The sequence below is a fragment of the Musca domestica genome, unplaced genomic scaffold (genome assembly GCF_030504385.1).
Source record: "Musca domestica strain aabys unplaced genomic scaffold, Musca_domestica.polishedcontigs.V.1.1 49, whole genome shotgun sequence".
Classification (NCBI taxonomy): Eukaryota; Metazoa; Arthropoda; class Insecta; order Diptera; family Muscidae; genus Musca; species Musca domestica.
Window position 1 is genome coordinate 925,409 of NW_026712344.1, and position 22,360 is coordinate 947,768.

The 22,360-nt window shown below is 31.5% G+C and overlaps 1 protein-coding gene across 1 annotated transcript in view; it reads left to right on the forward strand.

The window, feature by feature from the left end:
• Nucleotides 1–1,641: 1,641 nt before the first annotated feature.
• LOC101898435 (stAR-related lipid transfer protein 13) overlaps nt 1,642–22,360 on the forward strand; it is a 399,946-nt gene continuing 379,227 nt past the window's right edge. Inside the window, exons 1-2 of the mRNA XM_059127991.1 lie at nt 1,642–2,523; nt 16,520–16,827. The gene's annotated coding sequence lies outside the window, so the exon portion shown is untranslated. The remainder of the gene's footprint in view (nt 2,524–16,519; nt 16,828–22,360) is intronic.

The following is a 22,360-nucleotide window of genomic DNA, read 5'->3' on the forward strand; positions in this document are numbered from 1 at the left end:
GTAGACAAACAAATAATATAGATGGGTCTAAATTTGTAGATGCAGAACGGCTTCTTGCTTTTGGAGATGATCGCAAAATATTATGAGGCTCAAATGAACCAAAACAGAAAAAAATTACACAACTGAAGCCAATCGACATACCTGAGAAGAGAGTTAAGGATAGGGAAGAATTCTAGCTTTTTGGATGACCATTGGATTATATTTAGCTGTAAAATCGAACACAACAACTAACAGCACGACGGAGTGCGCAAATGTCCCTGGTCAAAATTGTAAGAGCAATATCTGGGCAGTGCTCCATGACAAAATTTCAAAAGCGAAATCTTCCAAAATGGACTTGGAGATAAGGGTGCTTCTAATATATTGTAGTATTGTATGGTATCACATGGTCGGCCCCGCACGACTATAGCCTTTGCTTACTTGTTTATTTTATTTATTATTATTTTTTTTTTTTTGAAAAGTTTAACATCATTATCCAAATGGTCTTACTGTAGTTTAAAGTGGACCACGTTTGAATTTAGATATGTATTTTTATATAAAATTTGTTTTCTTTACCAAAAGGCAGAAGGTATTAAAAGTTCGGCCAAGCCGAACTTAATGTTTTTAACTTGTTTAAAAATTACATTTTATTTCATGGGTGTTCAAGTCTACACCTTGGAATTCTTGTGCTTCCTCAGTGAAATATTTTGATGATATCGGAGTCACAAAGTCTTCTAATTAAACCCATACTTCCTTCCTCGGTCTCAACAAAATGATAAATATGCAAGAATACCTATAGGTCTTTAGAGGCCTATATCTCGGTATGTAGGGACAAGTGCATTTAAATCAATAACTACCTGTGCAAAACCAATTTAACAAATTCCCTAAACTTCTACATCAGCAACCATCACATGAATATATCTTGTCTTGTTTTCACATGTTTATGAAATTTAATAACCTGTTGTCTAGTGTAAATTTTGCGTGAGTAAAGGGAATTATTGGATACCAGCCACTTCGTCGTACCATACCTACAACAGACGTACATAATTGGAAAGACAAAGAAATTCATTCATAATACCAGCAGCTAGCTAACCACAAACAAACTTATTGATGGCTATCAAACGGGGGCAACGATTCATATTCTCATTGTATGGGCAGAGGTATTTGAGGAAAATATGAAAAACAACAATAACAATATTACCAAAATACCAAAAAAAAAATACACATAAAGAAGAAGAATGCAACAAATAGTTGGAGGTATGCGATACAAACCAAAGTAAAATATATTGTTTGTGTGACCGACCATCTGTCTGTATGAGTGTGTGTGTGTGTGAGTGAATATGTGGTGAGGTAACAACACCAGCAACAGCAACCAAAAAAGAATGATTATCAACGATTTTGTTTTGATTACCTTGTACGCAAACAAAACAAACACCCTCATCGAACAACACAAGTGAAAATCGTAACAAAAGAAAATCAACGATTGGTTGCACTCCCAACATGTTCGAATCAAACTCACTCAAACGATCAAACCATTTGCTGGAAATTGTTTTGCTGTGTTTGGTTCGTTCGATGGGGTTACCCATCGAGCCATTGCAGCCAACTTGAGTGAAAATAACAACAATACACAACAATGTCGTGATCATTCATTGCTTCAGTCGGCAAACGAATGCCAATGAGTGAACTTCAGCGAAACGGGTGACGAACGAGAGTTCTTTTGTTTTCAAAGAAAAACGCGCCGCGCGTGTGTGTGTTTTTATTTTGTTTCATATATATATGTGTGTGAGTGAGTGTTCGCCTCACCAATGAATGCAATTCATTTATAAAGAAAACAAAAAATGAAAAGAGGAAAAAATATTAATAAATAAACAACAAAATAGTAAAGAGCGAGAATTGTACGAAACGAATAATATACAACTTTGGAATGATTTCGTTTGTTATTGTAAAATAAACGGAAAACGTAAACGAAGCAAAATTATGAAAAAACGTGAATGTGAATGATTTAAAATAAAAACGAATGAAATCTGGAAAATAATACAGAAAAAAAAGAAAAATTACGAAATTTCAAAATCAAAACAAGTGGAAAATCTCTATAAATCAATTCGAAACAAAAAAAAAACGACAACTCTCACAGAAATTAAAAAAAATTGAATTTGAAAAATTTTCATTGCCCAAAAAAGCAAAAAAAAAGTCGACAACACCAAATAAGCCCCCTGTCAGTTAAGAAAACAAAAATAAATAAAAACTGAAAAAAACGTGTTCGCGTACGGCTACGTCTGAATGTTTTGCGGTTTCGAAATCTCCGGTATTTTTTATGGGCATATTTTGGTTATTTCTTTTATGTCGTTTCTGTGAATGGTGACAACAATAATAATAAAAAAAAACATCATCATCGTCATCATCATCAAAACAACAACAAAATATTTTTATGGCATCGACAAGAAACTAGACAACAAGCAGAGAAAAAATTTAGTGCGTTACTAATTTTGCAATAACAGCAACAAATAAGGAGAGAAAAATTTTGATTTTCAATTTGCCAACAAAAATGTAAGATAATTTTACAAGAACAAAAAATAACTCTAAATTATTTCATTCATAAGATTGAGATTCAAGTGAATGAACCCCTTTCGGATTAAACAACCGCGCACCAAAAAAGTGTAGTTTGTGAGTTTTGGAACAAAACCTCCAGTGTTATAGCCTTACCAAAAACATTTTTTTTACAATTTTTGTTCAGTCTTTACTCCCAGCTCCCTGTCAAACCAACCCAACCATCCAACCAATCCATAGTAATTACTAATTCTACTTGTCGAACAAATTCTTGCCTTCCTCTCACATGGTCTTTGTTTTTGTTACGGTTTCAAGTGTTTTTCGTTGTTGTTGTTTTTTTTTTTGTTTAACTAAATACGGTGGAATGGCCAAAGAGATTATGTTTTTTTTTTGTATTATTGTGGAACAACAAAAAAACATAAGTAGGAAAAGAATCATAGAAACAAATTCTTTAACAATGTCGTTAAAGAAAAAAAAAAAAAAAAAACAAAACACACAACACAAAGAATGGGAATAAAACAGAGTATAAAAGAGAACAAGAGAATTCTTAAAGTGTTTTGAAAATACAAAATACATATGTGAAATTAAAAGCAAATTTTGTTAATAACAAGAAAACTAAGTCTCCAAAAATAAATTTAAACACCTGCATGCTTTTGGCCGAAACGGAAGTTTAAACTAAAACGATGAAAATATTGAAAACAAAAATTAAAATTCATTGCAAAATATCGACATTTTGCTTTCAAAAAAATTATTAATTTTAATTTTTATCCCAATTTGCCAAATTTACCGGGGTGGGACTGTTTTCGCCCCATTGCATTATCGAAAGTTCGAACGACCGGTAAATCTGATAAGAATATTTGATTCCTTATCAGTTTTTTCAGTGTTTACTTTTTTAAGTACATCGGAACCCTCTCGCTATATAGACAAGGGTTATGAGTAATGGTTTTACATAGAGAAAATAATAAAAAATATATATCTAAGAAAATAAAAAGCAATACAAAAATAATAGTAATAATAACAATAAGTAATAAGTTAACATTAAAAAATAATTAGTGAGTAAACAAATACCTAAGTGAATACTGACAACCATAACATATTATAAAAATAATTAAAATAATAAAAATCATAATAATAAAATTAACAATAAGATTAACATAATAATAATAAATACGCTAAAACATAAAAAATAATAAGTAAGCAAATAAATATATAATATTAATAATAAAAAAAATAATAATAATAATAATAATAATAATAATAATAATAATAATAATAATAATAATAATAATAATAATAATAATGAGAATAATAATAATATTTATAACCATAATAACAATAATGAAAATAATTTCAAAAAATAATTAATAAAAAAAAAAAAAAAAAAAAAAATATTAATAATAAAAATAATATGTAATGCATATTTTTAGTAATGAAAAAAATTATAATGATAAATATTTTATAACCTATATATATAAACCTATATATATATATAAATAAATACAAAAAAAGGAAACATAAATAAGCAACTAAAAAAAATATAAAAATAAATAAATTAGTAAAAAAATAAATTAAAAAATAAGTAAAAATTGCAAAAAGTAGGTAAATAAAGTAAATGCATATATAGTTGTTATATTGGGGATATACTGTACCGTGAACCTGTATAGACAAGAATCTTCCAGGGGATGAAGTACTCAGAAGGATATCCTTATGTGGATTTTAAGACAATTTCATTGAAAATGTGGCTAAAATCATCAAAATGCTGAATATCGGGGGGTACCGTTATATGGAGGATATATGAAGATCTGAATCTGCATACCAAATTTTTGTCATAGGCTGTAGTATCCATTAGGAACTTCAAATACGAAATTTTAAATAATTCCTACAAATAATGTCGCTAAAATCGCTACAACGGACAGGCATCGCTAAATCGTCTTAGAATTTTACACTAATCCGGAATATATATACATAGAGTCTATTATGAATACATATTTCGAGGAGTTACAAACGGCATGACAAAGTTAATACACCCATTAATAAATTAGGAAAAAATAAATAAATTATGTAATAAATCACAAAAAAAAAAAAAAAAAAAAAAAAAAAAAAAAAAAAAAACAATAAAACCAAATAAATGAATTAATAAACCAATAAATAAAAAAATAATTAAATAAATAAAGAAACACAAAAAAGTTAATAAATAAATAATAAAATATATGAATAAATAAATATAAATAATTGAAAATGAATTATTGAATAGATAAAAACTACATTAATAAATAATAAAAAAATACGAGAAATTAAAACATAATAAAGATATTGATACGTAAATATATAAGTAGATTCAAAATTTTAATGAATTCATTAGTAGCCCAATTAAAAGTAAACAAACAAATAACTTTGTAAATAATAAAAAAAAAAATAAAAAATTAAAAAAAAAATAAAAAAATATATGAGTAAATAAGCAATTAAAATAAATATGTAATTAAAAATAATTAATATGGCCATGTATATTTTATGTGCACCGATATTAAAAAATTTACACAGGTAGAATATCTATTCAACGGGAACCCAAAATATACAAATTCTGTCGAAAATTAGATCTGATATGTACGAAGCACCAAATTGTAGGAGGTACTGGTATACATAAGGGTAAAACCAACTACGGTGAAAATTTTCTGGAGGTCCTCTTAGAACCTGGATCTCTATGAAATCTTTTTTTTTTTTTTTTGAAGGAAACAATTCTGTAGGCTGATGGTATTAAATTCCAAAATACAATACAATTACTTCAAAATACCGTTTTGTAGGTACTACTCAAACGTGGGCCAATATTTTTAATATGAATTTGATCTTTCATTACTGGTCTTTAAATATAATTTGGCGATAATTAAACAATTTTTATTTATTTAATTATTTATTTTTTTTTTTGGTTGGGAAAGCAGAATTTTTCCTTATGCCGATTAAGGGGATTGTAATACTTCACACCCTACTACATTCATCAAACCATAAGTCTATTTTTTGTTGTGAGTCCCAAAAAAAGGTCGCTTAGTTCGTAAATAATTAGAATCTGCCGATTTCATAAAAATAATCTTATTGACGATCTCATAAGAGTATTTTTTCCTGGTTCCAGAATAAATTTTTTGGGCTCCAACCAATATTAAAAATTTTGTTTCATTACGTATGGAATTTCCCCTTGTGAATATTTCAGAATATTCTGATATTTACATTTCTAATTTAAAAAAAGAACTTCAGCTATTTCCTTCCCGTACTGCCCGTAATGTCTTCCTTTCTATTTTTAATTAATTTCATTATTCTTATCAGAAAAATACATCTGGCTTTTGTGGTGTCACCTAATTTGCTCCAGCATTGTGGTTAAATATTCTCCACTGCAAAACCTCTCTCTCTCTCTCTGCCTATTTCTATGTTACAGAAAACCTACTCTCTTCGTTAATAAACAATTTGTTTTCTTTTGATCGGAATTAGTAAAAAGAGGGTTTTTTTCTTTTAATTTTTACTATCTCTAATGTTGTTGTTGATTCGAACGTATCTATCTTTGGCGCTCTCCTAGTGTGTCATTCACCATGCTGCTTCTTCTTCTCTTCTACTACTACCACTCTCATATCGTTGTCATATCAAATCAACTAAAAAATATTATCTACTAATAACAACAACTATAGTGCAACAACAAAAACAATAGCACCCTAACACTAGCACCCATATGCCTATACTACAAAACATACAATGATTATGATGACGATCAAACGACCGACTGTCTGACTGACAGATGGTGGGACAGACCAGCCCCGGTCCCGGTATGAATAAATGAACTAAAGCTAACATTCCAGTTTTGTTTTTTTTTTTTTTTGTATTAGTTATATATTTTTTTTTCAAAGTATTTAGTTGTAGCTTTTTGTTGTTGTTGCTGTTACTGCTGATGATGTTGGGTGGTGGCAATGTTGATGAAGATGATGACGTTGTTGATTATTGTCATGTCGGTGGTATTGGTGTTAGTTTGCTTGGTTAGTTAGCTATTTCCCCCCATTGTTGTTGTAGTTGTTGTCTTCATTTCATAGATACAACAAATGTCACCACAAATATGTGTCGTCTCTTCTTGCTGTCACTGAGAAACTGATAACTCTCGATAACCTATTTCAAACCATTTGCTTTGGGTCGTTCGTTTCGTTCATTTGTTCGTCCATCTTCATCATCATCATCATCATCGTCGTCGTCGTCACCATCATTTGTAGAAATATAAACAAACGCATTGTTATTGTTATTTTTTTCTGTGAGGGCCAGGCGGAGGGTGTTGGTAGGAAATATTACGACCACAACTAATTGACTGAAGTAGGAGAACATGTAACTGTAAATAAAGATCTTTGCATATGCGGTATTAGTTCTCTCTAGCAATGGTTATGTGCTCTATGCCTATTTGGAGCATTCTCCATAATCTCAATTTACATTCAGATTGGCAATAATTTAATGCATTCTCCATTCTAAAACCAGTAAGGATATTTTAAAAGCCGGCTTATGTATATTTAGTAGATCTCCCGTAACAAAAAAAAAAATTATTTGAAGTAAATCATATCAACCTTTAGCTTTAGAGCAGTCATAATTTGATTTTAGAGAGAACTAATATCTGGGATTCATATCCAATCGATCGATTTTCACTAAATTTGACAGAGATATTTTTGTCTTTTATACCAAATAAAATTGCTATAGATTGCATGATATCACTTCGAAAGGGATTATCTTAAAAAATATATATCAGATCCGAGTTTCACCAAATGCAAACATACGTTCGGAAATTCACTCCATTTGGGCTGATATTAGCCATTACTTGCACAACAAACGTGAAATCGGATTAAGGATAGAAATGGGACCTATATCCAAATCTGATCCGATCTTGATAAAAATTGGCAAAGGTATTTCCGAGCTCTGTAAGATAGCTGGTACCAAATATCATTGTTGTCGACTGCATATTACGAATGTACGGGTCTTAAAACCCCAAATCGGATGAAACGTATATACGGGAGCTATAGCTATATCTAAATTGATTTTCACCAAATTTTGACGTACTTACTTCTACACTGAATTCAGTCGGATGTTCGAAATTCGGTATTGATATTGGCCATTGGGTTCGCAATTAACCCGAAATTGGTTATAGATATATATGGGAGCTATATCTAAATTTAAACCGCTTCTCACCAATTTCAATAGGGTTCACCTCGATCGGATAATAAATGAGACCTGCATTTTGTTTACAAAAATACATGGTCAGACAGACGGACATGCATAAATCGACTCAGAAAGTTATTTTATGAGGATCCTCAAAAATAAATATGGGTATATCTCGTTTCCTTCTCCATATAACAAATGAAAGTACAAAGAGATACTACCCTGACCGCAGTGGAGTGTACAGAGTGATATGAAAAAATTGCGAGCAACTTCAGACTCAGACTGCTGTCATTTCTAACCACTCGTCCGACAGCTTTTAAAATTCTTATTTAAATTATTTCAAGTGATAGCTCATTATATTGTTTACAAGCGTACAAAAGCATTTTGATGAGAATTTTCCAGAAAAAATGTTATTCGTGATGGAAATCGAGCGTGATAGTGTGTTTTCTTTATATTTGGCTGGAAAGCCACAAGTGGCTATCGTCAGAGCACTCCAGCATTCAAATGTGAATACATCTCTTGTGTCTCGTATCATCGCTCATTACCGTGAAAGAAATGGTTCGAAAAGTAAAGAAGCGACTTGATCGAAACCCACGTCGCAGTGGCCGAAAACTGGCTCGTGAGCTGAACATATGGCAATATTGCATTCGGCAAATATTGAAAAATGAGCTCGGGGTAAAACCATTAACATTCCAAAAGTGCAAGTGTAAAAGAGCTAAAGAATTGCTTCGCTCGGCCAAAAGTGATGCACTGCCGAATTTGGTTTTCTCCGATGAGAAAAAACATTCGTTGTCGAGCAATTTGTAAACAAACAAAATGATCGTGTTCCTTTTCCAAAGAGGTCAGTTGAAAATGTGCACCTTCGGTTGTCCACCAGAACTCAAGCGCCGGCCACGGAGATAGTGTGGACCGCCATAACAGCCGATGGTGGGTCTCCACTCATATTAATCGGACCAAATCTTCTGGAGGGTGTATTAAAGCCTTGGGCACGCAAACATTTTGGCCGCAGACCTTGGACATTCCAACAGGACTCAGCACCATCGCACTCAGCACGCGCCACCCAAGAATGGTTACAAAATGGGGTTCCTAGCTTCATTTCCAGCGCACAATGGCCACCAAAATCTCCGGATGCCAATCCGTTAGACTATTGTGTCTGGAGTATTTTGAAAAGCATGGTTGGCACTAAAAAATACCAAAATGTGAATCACCTAAAGCAAGCGCTTCGCCGGGAATGGGCCAAAATACCGCAGACCAACATGTAACGGTTTCAATGGCCGTTTGAAGGCCATAATTCGTGCCAACGAAATTTTTTGCTTTCATTCAATAAAATTTAAAAAAAATGTAAAAATAATGGCGTTCGACTTTGTTGCAGTTTTTTTTTTTACTCACACTGTATATTATAAAAATGGTAATAACAACACAAAAATGAAAAACCAAATCAAAAGGTGGATTTTAATTTTTAATTATGAAATAAATCAAAAATTTAATGTTGGTTTTTAGTTTTGAAGATATTTGCTCTGTCCCTTATGGTTTGTAAAACGCTCTTTATGGGGGTTTCTTTATACATTATCGGCTGGGTTTTTCAAAAATATTAAACAAAATCTACGAGAGCATCTACATAAATGTCTCTCATCAATTAAATATTTTTAATACATTTTTATTTATAAAAATATAAATATTTTTATTAAAAAATATATATTGGGAGAAATGACTTTGAAGAATTAGGAAAAAAAAAATTAAAATATTTTCTTTATCTTTTTTTTAAGAAAATATTGAGGGAAATCACTCAAAAAAAAAAATAAATAATAATACAAAAATAAAAATAATAAAAAAAAACAAAATAAAAAAATGTTCCTAAAGAATTAGGAGAAAAAAGATTTTAAATATTTTTGTAATATTTTAAATATTCTTTTCCCATAGCTCTTTAGGAATATTTTTTAAAGTTATTTATTTTTAAAGTGATTTCTTTTAATATCTTTTTTTAAAGAAAAATAATGGAAATAATATTTTCCTTTTAAAAAATATTTTTATTTATTAAAAGATAATTACGATGTTTATTCAATAGTTTTTTAAACAAAATTTATATCTAACCTATCGCCCTGTATTCACCTTGTTGCAGTTTAGTGCACTTTGGGGGGAGAGTAGTGCCAGGGGTTAGATTAGATCATTACTGTTTATACTTCTGATTCATATTGCACTGTCATAAATCATTTTCATTGTTTGGCAGTTTCACTTTCATCAATTCTATGACAATTATAAAACAACAAAAACAACTACAAAATTAAATAAACAAAAAAAAAAATAAATAAATAAAAAACGAGTAACCAAATATCATAACAAATGACTTGCACTTATTTTATGAGCTAACTTCATACTTATCGATATCTATATAATTCTGTAGATATCAAATCAGTTCTTAATGTCGTTTCAGTTCATGGACGCTTATTTTGAGTTCCATACTTTATCTATGGGTCTACAAAGTCAATCAATATTGTGACTTTTAATCAGGAATACTTTTTAAGAATTTTCAATTATTTTTTAAATCAAATTTTTTTAATCGACTTTGCGAACTGGTACTCAGTTGCAAAAGATGACTTTTAAAGAGAAAATAGAGGAAACCCAATTTCCATTGGCTAAATTACTTCGAACTTCCTCACAAACAAAAGATTGCCTTCCCTTATAGGCACACACAAGAAATATTTTAAGTACTTACGTATCATTTGAAAAATTATAAAAATATATATAACGTGCCCCCATTACAAATATAGAATATACACCATCAATATCCAAATATGTATACTCTACATCGATTTCAATTGAATTACAAAACACCCCTTGTGTATGTGTGCATTTTGAAATTCCAATAGAGTTGCTAGTTTTCAAGTTTCATTGAAACTATTTCAAGTGTTAACTATTTCTGTTTGTGTTCTTTTTTTCAGCAATTTGCGTTTTGAAATTCTCTTCCATTTTTTTTGTTCGTTCGTTCTATACTATTTCAATTCACATGAAACGTGCACAATTCTTGTCAAATGTTTTGCGTGTTAATCCATTTAATAGGTGTTTGAGGATCAGAGTTCAAACGAATGTTGTTGTGGTTGTAGCTTGCCTTGTCTATTTAACCCCAAGTTTGCTGTTTTAGTTTTAATTGAGTTTTTTTTTTTGTATTAAAATGAATTTTAAATTTTTATTATGACAAAGTTTATTTTACTGGATTATCACAGATATTTAAACTTAATGTCAAGACCATATGAACCTGTATTTTTTTCCAACGAAATTTTTTTTTTTATATTTTTACATGGATTTTTAATATATTCTTGGCACAATTTGATAAATCAATTTGTCTTTTTTGTTTTGTAAAACCAAAAAACTTATATTTTTAATAAGGTTTGTAGATTTTTTAAAATATTTTTTATTATTATTTTTATACCCTCCACCATAGTATGGAGGGTATATTAAGTTTTAGACCCCACAAAATATATATGTTCTTGATCCGTAATGCGTCTGTGGAAATCACTCTAGCTTCCGAACGAATGAAGTAGACTGACAAAATTTTACTCAAATGTATATAATGTCTGCAGGACTCTTGGTATTGAAAATGGGCCATGTAGGTAAAAGTTTTGGTATAGCCCCCATATAACGATACCTCCCGACATTCGGTATTTTTATGATTTTAGCGACATTATTGACCGGAATTGTTTCAAATTTGGGATATGAAGTTCGAAAAGGACACTACAGCCGAAGATACAAAATTGTCTGTGCAGGTCCACGTCTTCGTATAGCCCCAATATAAGGGTACCTCCCGATATTCCGTACTTTCTTGATTTTAGCGACGTTATTTACCGGAATTGTTTCAAATTTGGTATTTGAAGTTCGTAATGGATACTGCAGCCCAAGGCAGAAAATTGTCTTTGCAGGTCCACATTTTGGTATAGCCCCCATATAATAGTACCTCCCTACATTGATGACTTTAGCTACATTATTCACCGATTTTTTTTTCAAGTTTCGCATTTGAATAATGTGATGGCTTATGTTAAAAGGTACCTATGCAGGTCCACGTTTCGCGTTCAGACCTTAATATGACGGTTACATTTGCTATTTATAAGATTTTAACAGAATTTTTAACAGATTTATTTTTTTATTTGCCACAAAAGAAATACGTATTAAAAGGGTACAAAAAGTACTAACATGTACAGAAAATAAATATTTTGTACCGGACAAACGAAATCGTACTAAACTTCTAAAATGGTACCATTTTGTATTATGTGAACGGATGGAGCTAAAAACTTGAACTAATATCCTCCTCGGTAAACTTTCGTTAATCCCTTGAACATTTGTCAGTTTGGGACTCTTGAGTATCTCTTTCAGTACTCAGTTTGTCTGGTAGCCACCAGGAGCTCAATTCTAGTTCTATGAAGATGTGATGTAAAAATGTATTAATATTTTTATATTTTTTATTTCATAATTTCATAGAGCAAGTATTTAATCTCAGGTCTGGTTTCAAGGGTTTTCAAGGATTTTTTTCCTAGACTAGACTAATTATGATTGTATTATGGCATTTTTTAAACCCATATTCTTTATCGACTTTCCCCAAAGTCCCTTCCCTATCCAAAAAATATATATCACCTAATTTGTTGCTTTTATTAAGATCAACAAAACGCCATCTCTCATCTCAACTACAAAGTGGGGTGTTATTAATTTCCCAAAAAAAAAAAAAAAACGACAGAAATCAAATTCAATTTTAAAATAAAAAGGGCAAAGCATGTTTTTCATTTAATTTCGACATAATTTACATTTTTAATGAATTATCTTTAATGGCGGCCGGTGGCAAAGCAACAAAGCGCACACGCACGCACGCATGCACTCACACACATATACACCTTCACACGCACATAAAAATTCCGATCTTGGTCATTTAGATTTGTTTCACTAGATAAGCCGCTGAGAAATGGAGCTTTAGAACTTTTAGTTTTCGTTGACGAAGCAGGTTTCATTATCAGGCGATGTCAAGAAATCTATGGCTTTGGCTTTGCTGGGGATGAAGATGATGAGTTCAGCCGGCTTAAAAAACAAACAACAACAAAAATGTCAATGACAGTACCTTTGGAATTCTGCGTCAATGAAAGAAAGCTATTTCACATGCTGCTTTATATTGGCGTTTAAAATGAGCCCCCCATCACCTTCCTCACCAAATGCCTTTGGAGGTCGTAATGAAAACAATACGGAAAAACAATAAATAAACAAATGCCTCAAGAAGGCGATGACGATGATCAAGCTAAAGACCAAAAGTGTCACACAAAAACGTGGGAAGAGTTTTGAAAAATAAGCTACCAAAGCACCCCACCAACCGCTGAGATCCAGAATTGAGAGAACTCTTTTTTTTTGTTAAATGTGTAAGGTGTTAATTAAAGTTAATAGATTGTTAACCAAACGAACACACACACACACTCAAAGAAAGCCTTGAAATGTTTTCTTCTTCGATTTTTTTCAGAATGACAGTTTTCATAAGAATTTCATGCACTTCTTTTTTTATTTTAAAGGTGTTGAGAATTTTAAACAAGTGACAGCATTTCAAAATGCATTTTTTTTTTAAATTTGTTAATTTAATTTATGTTGTTTTCCTTTAATTTAAATTGGGCTAAACTTGAAATGAATTTGAATTTATTTCTGGGTATTTGTAATTCATTATTCGAGAAGGTAATTTTCGGGAGAAAAATGTTTTCTCAAAAATTTAAATTTTCTAACCACAATGCCTTTATAACATTTTGAAATCTACCACCACAAAAAATTTGAAACAATTCCGGTGAATAATGTGGCTAAAATCCTCAAAATACCGAATATCGGGAGGTACCGTTATATGGGGGCTATACGTAGACGTGGATCTGCACAGACAATTTTCTGTCCTAGGCTGTAGTATCCATTACGAACTTCAAATACCTAATTTGAAACAATTCCGGTGAATAATGTCGCTAAATCCATCAAAATGCCGAATATCGGGAGGTATCGTTATATGTCGGGAGGTATCGTTATATATCGTTTTCAATACCAAAAGTCCTGCAGACATAATACACATTTGATTAAAATTTTATAAACCTACTTCATTTCGTTCGGAAGCAAGAGTGATTTCCACAGACGGATAGAAGGACGGAAATCGCTAAATCGACACAGAATGTTATGCTAACTACTTTGTGGGGTCTAAAATGTATATTTCGAGGTGATACAAATGACAAACTTAATCAATCCTCCATACTATGGTGGAGGGTATACAAATAAATAAATTAAAATTCTTTAAAAATTTAATTCCAAAATTCCCCCTGAAATATCCCTCTCAAATCATTGGAATTTCTTTTCTTGATCTAAACACAAAAGCAAAACTTTTTTTGTGAAATTTAACGAATTTTGCTCGAGGCCTTTAGCAGTCCACTTCTTTTGTTACAAATCGGCGAAGTTGTTGTGGTGAAGACAATAAAAGCTTTTAGCAAATTTTAATTTGATTTAAGAAAAAAAAAAAAAAAAAAACACATTCTTTTGTATAATCCGAGGAAGTTTTGTTTTTCAATAACCCCATTTCTCCAGACCACAAATAAAAAATTTCACGAAATCATTGCCATTGAAAAGACGTAAGGCGTAACAAAAAATTAAAGAAAAAGAAGCAGAAAGCAAAAATCCATGACAATAAAATTATTATTTTTTTTTTGGCTGTGGTTGTTTACAGCCGAATTAACAAATCGTTACACGTGTCAATAACCGATAACCGTAAAAGAATTAACCGCCTTTTTTCTGTCTTGTGTAAGGGGTGGGGTAAGGGAACACAAGAACAAAAAATGAATTTTTAAGAGGCCAGATTAATATAAGGAGTAGGAGGAGGGTTTTCACGTTTTATTTTATTCTTCATTGTTTGATACCTTTTTTTACATTTTTAAGAAGTTCTTTTAAGACTATGAAAAAAAAGAAATAATAATAATAATAATAATAATAATAATAATAATAATAATAATAATAATAATAATAATAATAATAATAATAATAATAATAATAATAAAAATAATAATAATAATAACAATAATAATAATAATAATAATAATAATAATAATAATAATAATAATAATAATAATAATAATAATAATAATAATAATAATAATAATAATAATAATAATAATAATAATAATAATAATAATAATAATAATAATAATAATAATAATAATAATAAGAATAAGAATAAGAATAATAAGAATAATAATAATAATAATAATAATAATAATAATAATAATAATAATAATAATAATAATAATAATAATAATAATAATAATAAGAATAAGAATAAGAATAATAATAATAATAATAATAATAATAATAATAATAATAATAATAATAATAATAATAATAATAATAATAATAATAATAATAATAAGAATAAGAATAAGAATAAGAATAATAATAATAATAAAATCACATTTAAACAAGTAAGCGAAGGCTATAGTCGTACGTGGCCGACCATGTGATACCCTACAATATGTTAGGAGCCCCTTATGTCCAAATCGATTTTGGTAGATTTCGCCCCTAACTATTTTGCGATCATCTCCAAAAGCAAGAGGCCCCTCTGTATTTCCAAATTTAGAATCATCTACGATTTGATTGTCTACGATATTTGGCTATATCAGGCAACGAAATCAGCATAAAAAATCAGAAGTTCGCCTTTTGTGCATTTCGGATATCGCCTATAACCCCCTGTCCTAAACTCTAACTTCATGTGAGATTTCATGTCCTTTGGTTTCTATTTGTGACCTTTATAACGGCTGCAAAATCAGGAACATTTTAAGTTATTGGCCCATTTCAATCCCTAAATATATTGCGAACATCTTTAAAAGCAATAGGCCTAGCCCTTCTGAGCTTACCGTTATGGAAATGTTTGTGAGGTTCGGATCATAATTACATTCTGTATATAATAATAATAATAATAATAATTTGTTAAAATCGGTCCAGCCATTCTTGAGATATAAGCATTCCATCTAACATTCCTTTCCTTTGTATATAGACATTGTATATATTTCGCTATATATATCCGATATATTTACTATCGGTATCTACGTAACGGTCAGAATTGACCCGTTCGTCTATTTGTGATTTCGCCGGGATTAAAAATATTCGCGGTTTATTGAAAAAATTTGACTTTTATTTAACAGAAATGTTATGGTCTATTTCACCCACTAAATATTTCCGATGACCACTAAAATTGAAAGGATTCTGCCCAGCCCTAAGCTCTAGTCTCATGCTAACTTCAGCGTCGATTGGTCTATAATTGCGACCTGTAGAGCAACTGCAAAATCAGGAAATTTTTGAGTTTTTGGTCCAATTTAACCCCTAAATATTATGCGATCATCATCAGCATCAGGCTTCTACTCTGGCCATAACGCCACCTCCATTTTCAATTTCGTGAGGATCGGGCCATAATTACAAATTAACATGGACAGACGGACGGACGGACATACATAGCTAGATCGACACAGCTCGGCGAGATAGGAAGATCCATATATACTTTCCTATGAGGGAAACCAATATTTCGAGGTGTTACATAATTTTTGACTCTATCAAACTTGTAATACCACACATAGTGTTGTAGGGTATAAATAAATTATTTTTTTACCCAAAAAACACTAAAAATATAAAAAAACTATTTTTTATTAATATTTTTATTAAAAAAAAATTATAATATTTTATTAATATATACTTTTTGTTATTTATTTACTTTGTTTTATATAATTTTTTCTTAATCAGAAAATATTTCAATTTCTAAAAATAATTTCTATTTTTTTCGCATTTCTCTTTACAGGTTTTCTTTGCAATTTTCTTATCATTGTGAAAACGTCGGCCTTTTATAAATATATTCCCGAAAAAAAAAGTGTTTTTATATAAATTTTATTTTGTGTGGTGATAAGCTCCGGAGCTCTAAAGTGATATTGAGTGCAACGATATATAAATATTGGAACACATTCCATACCAGCACATATACATATCATAAAATATTCAACGTATATACACATAAATATTTAACGAAGGAATTATTGTTGTTTTTTTTTAATTATTTGGGATTAATACAACAGCTTTCGGATTTGGATTTTGAAACATAATTTGAATAAGGTAAATTGGTGTTTTAGTTTTTAAAATTATTAATAGAGACTAATGTTATTTTAGAGTTTGAAAAAAAAAACATAAATAATATTATATGAAAATAATTAAAAAAATTATTTTAAAATAATTTGAAAAAAAAATGAAAAACATTCAGATAATTAAAAGTTTTACGAAATCAAATGTTTTTAATTTTTTAATTAAAAAAAATATTTTAAAAATTTTAACAATAGTTTAATAATTTTTAAAAACTAATCGATCTAACCTTGATCTAATAGCAACAACTGAAATAATTCAATGGTGAACAAAAAAAGCTATAAAGAATTAAAGACAAAAAAATATATTATTAATAGCTTACATAGTTTTAGGTTTATACAGAGTTAGATAAAAAAATTCAACAAAGTCAAACGCCAAAATTTTTACATTTTTTTTTAAATTTTAATCAATGAAAGCAAAAAATGTCGGAAATAGCATCAAATTTTAGAATAAGTTTAGATTTGTACGAATTCGTCACCTTTGGCGCGAATTATGGCCTTCAAACGGCCAATGAAACCGTCACACGCTGCCCGAATGTTGCTCTGCGTATTTTGGGCCATTCCCGTCGAACCGCTTGCTTGAGATGATCGACGCTTTGGTATTTTTTTGTGTCAACCTTGCTTTACAAAATATCCCAGACACAGTAATCCAACGGATTGGTATTCGGAGATTTTGGCGGCCATTGTATGCTGGAAATGAAGCGAGGAAACTCATTTTGTAACCATTCTTGGATGGCGCGTGCAGAGTGCGATGCTGCTGAGTCCTGTTGGCCTAGGTCTGCGGCCAAAATGTGTGCGTGCCCAAGGCTTTAATACCCCCTCCAGAATATTTTTGCGATAATATTCGTCATTTATTCTGATGCCACGGTCGCTTAATACGAGCTGAGAGCAACCATCGGCTGTTATGGCGGCCCACACCATCACAATGGCCGGCACTTGAGTTCTGGTGGCCAACCGAAGGTGCACATTTTCAGCTGACCTCTTTGGCAAGTACACACGATAATTTTGTTTGTTTACAAACTGCTGGACAACGAATGTTTTCTCATCGGAGAAAACCAAATTCGGCAGTTCACCGCTTTCGGCCAAGCGAGGCAACTCTTTACCTCTTTTGAGTCTGTTTTCTTTCTGTTGCGGGTTAAGTTCTTGCACTTTTTGAAATTTCAATGGCTTTACCCCGAGCTCATTTTTCAATATTTACCCAATGGAATATTGCGATATGTTCAGCTAACGAGCCATTTTCGGCCTCTGCGATGCGGGTTTCGATCAAGTTGCTTCTTTACTTTTCGAACCATTTCTGCTGATGTTGCTGTTTTCTTCCGTCCTCTTCATTGATGTCGGGTACGCTAACGAGCTATGGTACGAGACACAAAAGATTTATTCACATTTAAATGCTGGAGTGCTCTAAAGATAGCCACTTGTGGTTTTCCAGCCAAGTATAAAGAAATAACACTATCACGCATGAATTCCATCACGAATAACTTTTTTTCTGGAAAATTCTCACCAAAATGCTTTTGTACGTTTGTAAACAATACAATGAGCTGTCACTGGAATAATTTTAACAGCTGTCGGACAAGTGGCTTAGAAATGACAGCAGTCTGAAATTGGTTGCAGTTTTTTCATTCCCTTTGCCTAATACAATGCATCTAACTTTTAGTACTTTTTAGTACTCATCGTACCCTTTTAGTACTAATTTACAAAAACCCACCCTAACACCGCCTTCTGGCCCTCGTGCTAAATTTTAAGATTCTAGCTTCAGCCGTTTACAATCTACACAATTTTTGAAAAAATCCATTATATATCGTTGGGCGCCATTTTCAATTACTTGCAGTTGCAAAACAAATTTATTTCTATTTAATGAAATAATATGTTTAGAATTATAGCTAGACCATTATCGTTTCTTTATGAACCATTACATCTGTCATATTTAATTAAAACATAAATAATCCATAAGACAACAAATCTATATTTCTTTCTTAAACTGTCTTATTTTTTTTAACTAAAAAAAAACATTTTTGTCTTAAATTTCCTGACAGCTAGGGAAAAAAATACACACAAATTTAACATCTCTGTTTAGTTAACCCATTTAATGTAGAAAAGTTCTTGAAACTTTCATTTCAAATGGTGCATGGCGTTGGGTGGCGACGTAGATGGCGGCAGAGTTCATTTTTTGTTTTGTTTTTTGTTGGTTGGGCGGTGATGTAAACACCAGACAACCAAATGAAATATTTGACTTCTTGTGTTGTTATAAACCAAGCGAAACAATATACAAACATAATTAACGCGAGCGCGCACTCTCCTCTGTACAAATGAGAAAAACCAAAAAAACGCTGGGCCTATTGAACTTTCCATTTCATAGCAGATGCTTTGGGGGAAGGTGAGGTAACGAAAAAGTCATCATCATGCTTTGGGTATATTCTTGGAGGTTAATTTTCGCCTTCGACTTGGGGTGTTAGGCCACCGACACCTCTTTCTCTTCAATGGCTTATTGAGGAGCAATCTTTAAAGAATCTATCTTCCATTTGTATGGCGGGATCTCTTTTTCATTTGCTGCTTATTCTTCATCTTCTTCTTTTAGAGTTTGACTTGTTTATTTACCATAGCTGATCTGCTGTAACTTTGTTTGTTTAGAAATGTGTTAAAAATTTGTAAATAACATTTAATCAATTGCCGAGAGCAAGAGAAATGATCGAGGCGATCGAGAGGTATTTCATCTCCGGCATTTATCTCTTGGGGAGGGCCATATGTTTGTTTTTTTTTTGTTTTTGTTGTTCTTCAAATCTATGTAAATCGTTTGACTAATTATTAATAAATTAGTCAACAATTTAATTATAATTTATGCATGAATATGTCATTGAGGAGGTTACATGATATACGAAGGCGCCTCTTTGCTTTGCCGTAAATATTTGTTTGCTTACGTTTTGGCCATTAATTTTGAAGTAGTCCACAACGACAAAACGCAAATGGAAAGTTAAAAGTAAATTTAGGTGATATCCCTCCATCCACCTGATGGTCTCTGTGCAGAAGCGTGACGCATAAATATTTTTATTTTCGCTGCGATAAAGAAGGAAATTACAACAACAAGAGCAGCAACCGCGACACATATTTTTTTTTTTTCATTTAGGCGACCTTGTTTAGATAAGATTAAGGGGTATAAAGTGAAATTTATAGCGAAAATTTGATATTTATTTTACAGAATATAAAGAACTCGATAAAACAGCACAGATAGGGAATTTTAAAATTTAAAAATTTTAAACTAAAAAAAAATATATTAAGTTTTTTAAGAAAATTAGGCGTAATCATAAGTTAGAAAATTAAAGATGGACCTCTTGGCGCCTCTATTGAAAAATGAGCTTGGGGTAAAGTCATTGAAATTCCATAAAGTGCAAGAACTTACACCGCAGCGGAAAGAAAATAGACTCAAAAGTTGCTTCGCTTGGTCGAAAGTGGTGAACTACCGAATTTGGTTTTCTCCAATGAAAAAACATTCGTTGTCTAGCAGTTTGTAAACAAGCAAAATGATCGTGTTTACTTGCTAAAGAGGTCAACTGAAAATGTGCACCTTCGGTTGACCACCAGAACTCAAGCGCCGATGGTCGCTCTCCGCTCGTATTAATCGACCGTGGCATCAGAATAAATGCCGAATATTATTGCGAAAATATTCTGGAGGGTGTATTAAAGCCTTGGGCACGCAAAAATTTTGGCCGCAGACCTTGAACATTCCAACAGGACACAGCAGCATCGCACTCAGCACGCGCCACCCAAGAATGGTTACAAAATGAGGTTCCCCGCTTTATTTCCAGTGCACAATGGCCACCAAAATCTCCGGATACCAATCCGTTGGACTATTGTGTCTAGAGTATTTTAGAAAGAAAGGTTGGCAGTAAAAAATACCAAAGTGTCGATCACCTCAAGCAAGTGCTTCGCCGGGAATGGACCAAAATGCCGCAAAGCAACATTCGGGCAGCGTGTGAAGGTTTCATTGGCCGTTTGAAGGTCATAATTCATGCCAAAGGTGACCAATTCGAACAAATCTAAACTTATCCTAAAATTTTATGCTATTTCCGACATTTTTTGCTTTCATTCGATAAAATTAAAAAAATTAAAATTTATGGCGTTTGACTTTGTTACAGTTTTTCATCTCACCCTGTAACTGTACCTCCAGATATTCGGTACTTTAATGACTTGTGTTACACTTTTCACTGGAAATCTTTCAAATTTGGGATGTGATGGTATGGGTTCTACATCCTATCACAGAAAATTGCCTATGCAGGTCCACTTCTTCGTATAGTCCTCATATAACGGTACCTCCCTATATTAGGTATTTTAATGATTTTAGCGACATTATCCACCGAAATTGTATAAAATTTTTTATTTGAAGTTTCTAATGGATACCACCGTCTGTGACAGAAAATTGCCTAAGCAGGTCCACATATTCGTATAGTCCTCATATAGCGGTACCTTCCGATTTTTGCTATTTTAAAGGTTTTTCCACAATTTCCAATTAAATTAGGTGCAACTTACCCACTGGGGTTCTCGAAAGGTTTGTATGCGAAAGATGTTCGATTTAGGTCCACTATTTAGTATGGTCCCCATATAACGGTACCTCCCGATTTTCGGTATTTTGAAGGTATCTGCCACAATTTCCATCCCAATTAGCTCAAACTTTACAATTGAGGTTTTCGGTAGGTTTATTGTTTCCTTGGGAAAAATGTTCGATTCAGATCCACTAATTGGTATACCTCCCGATTTTCAGTATTTCGAAGGTTTCTGCCACAATCTCCCATTAAATTAACTGAAACTTTACATTTGCGGTTCTCCGTAAGTCAGTTCTCTCCTTGCAAAAATTATTTGATTCAAGTTCACTATATTTTGGAATGTTGAGAAACTTAGATGATTAAATTCTTTGGTATTTTCGGTATAAGATCAGGATCTAACACAATTCTAAACAACTCATGATTCCTTTTTCCAATATTATCGAAATCTAATGAAAAATTAGAAAAAAAAAATGCCTCATGCCGGATAGTTGCATTCGAATATTTTTTATTTATTTATCTAATTATTATTGTTTGATTTTTATTTAAAATATTTTTATTGATTGTTTCTATTTTTATTTATTTGTTTATTTTAATGGCGCCCAACGTGGGGTCAGGTGTGCCAGCTCCATTTCACCCCATAAAAATTAAGCAAATCAATTTATATTTCAAACAATCACAACATCCTCCCACTCTCTCTCTCTCCCTCTCTCTACCTCCCTTCCTCTCTGTAACTAATGAGAAAGTTTGTAAAATCAATACGACGCCCCATTATGTATGCCATGCACTGAACGTTTCAATACTTTCCCATTCTGTCCGGCAACCTAGGTGGTTCCGCCGTTGTTGTTTATGTTCGTTTGTTGTTATTGTTAATTTTTGGTGTTTATTAAATCAGTCAAAATATATTTTCTTTGCAAATTTATCATTTGTTTATGTGATTATTGTGTTTTTATTTTTATTTTCATTTCTGTTTCTTTT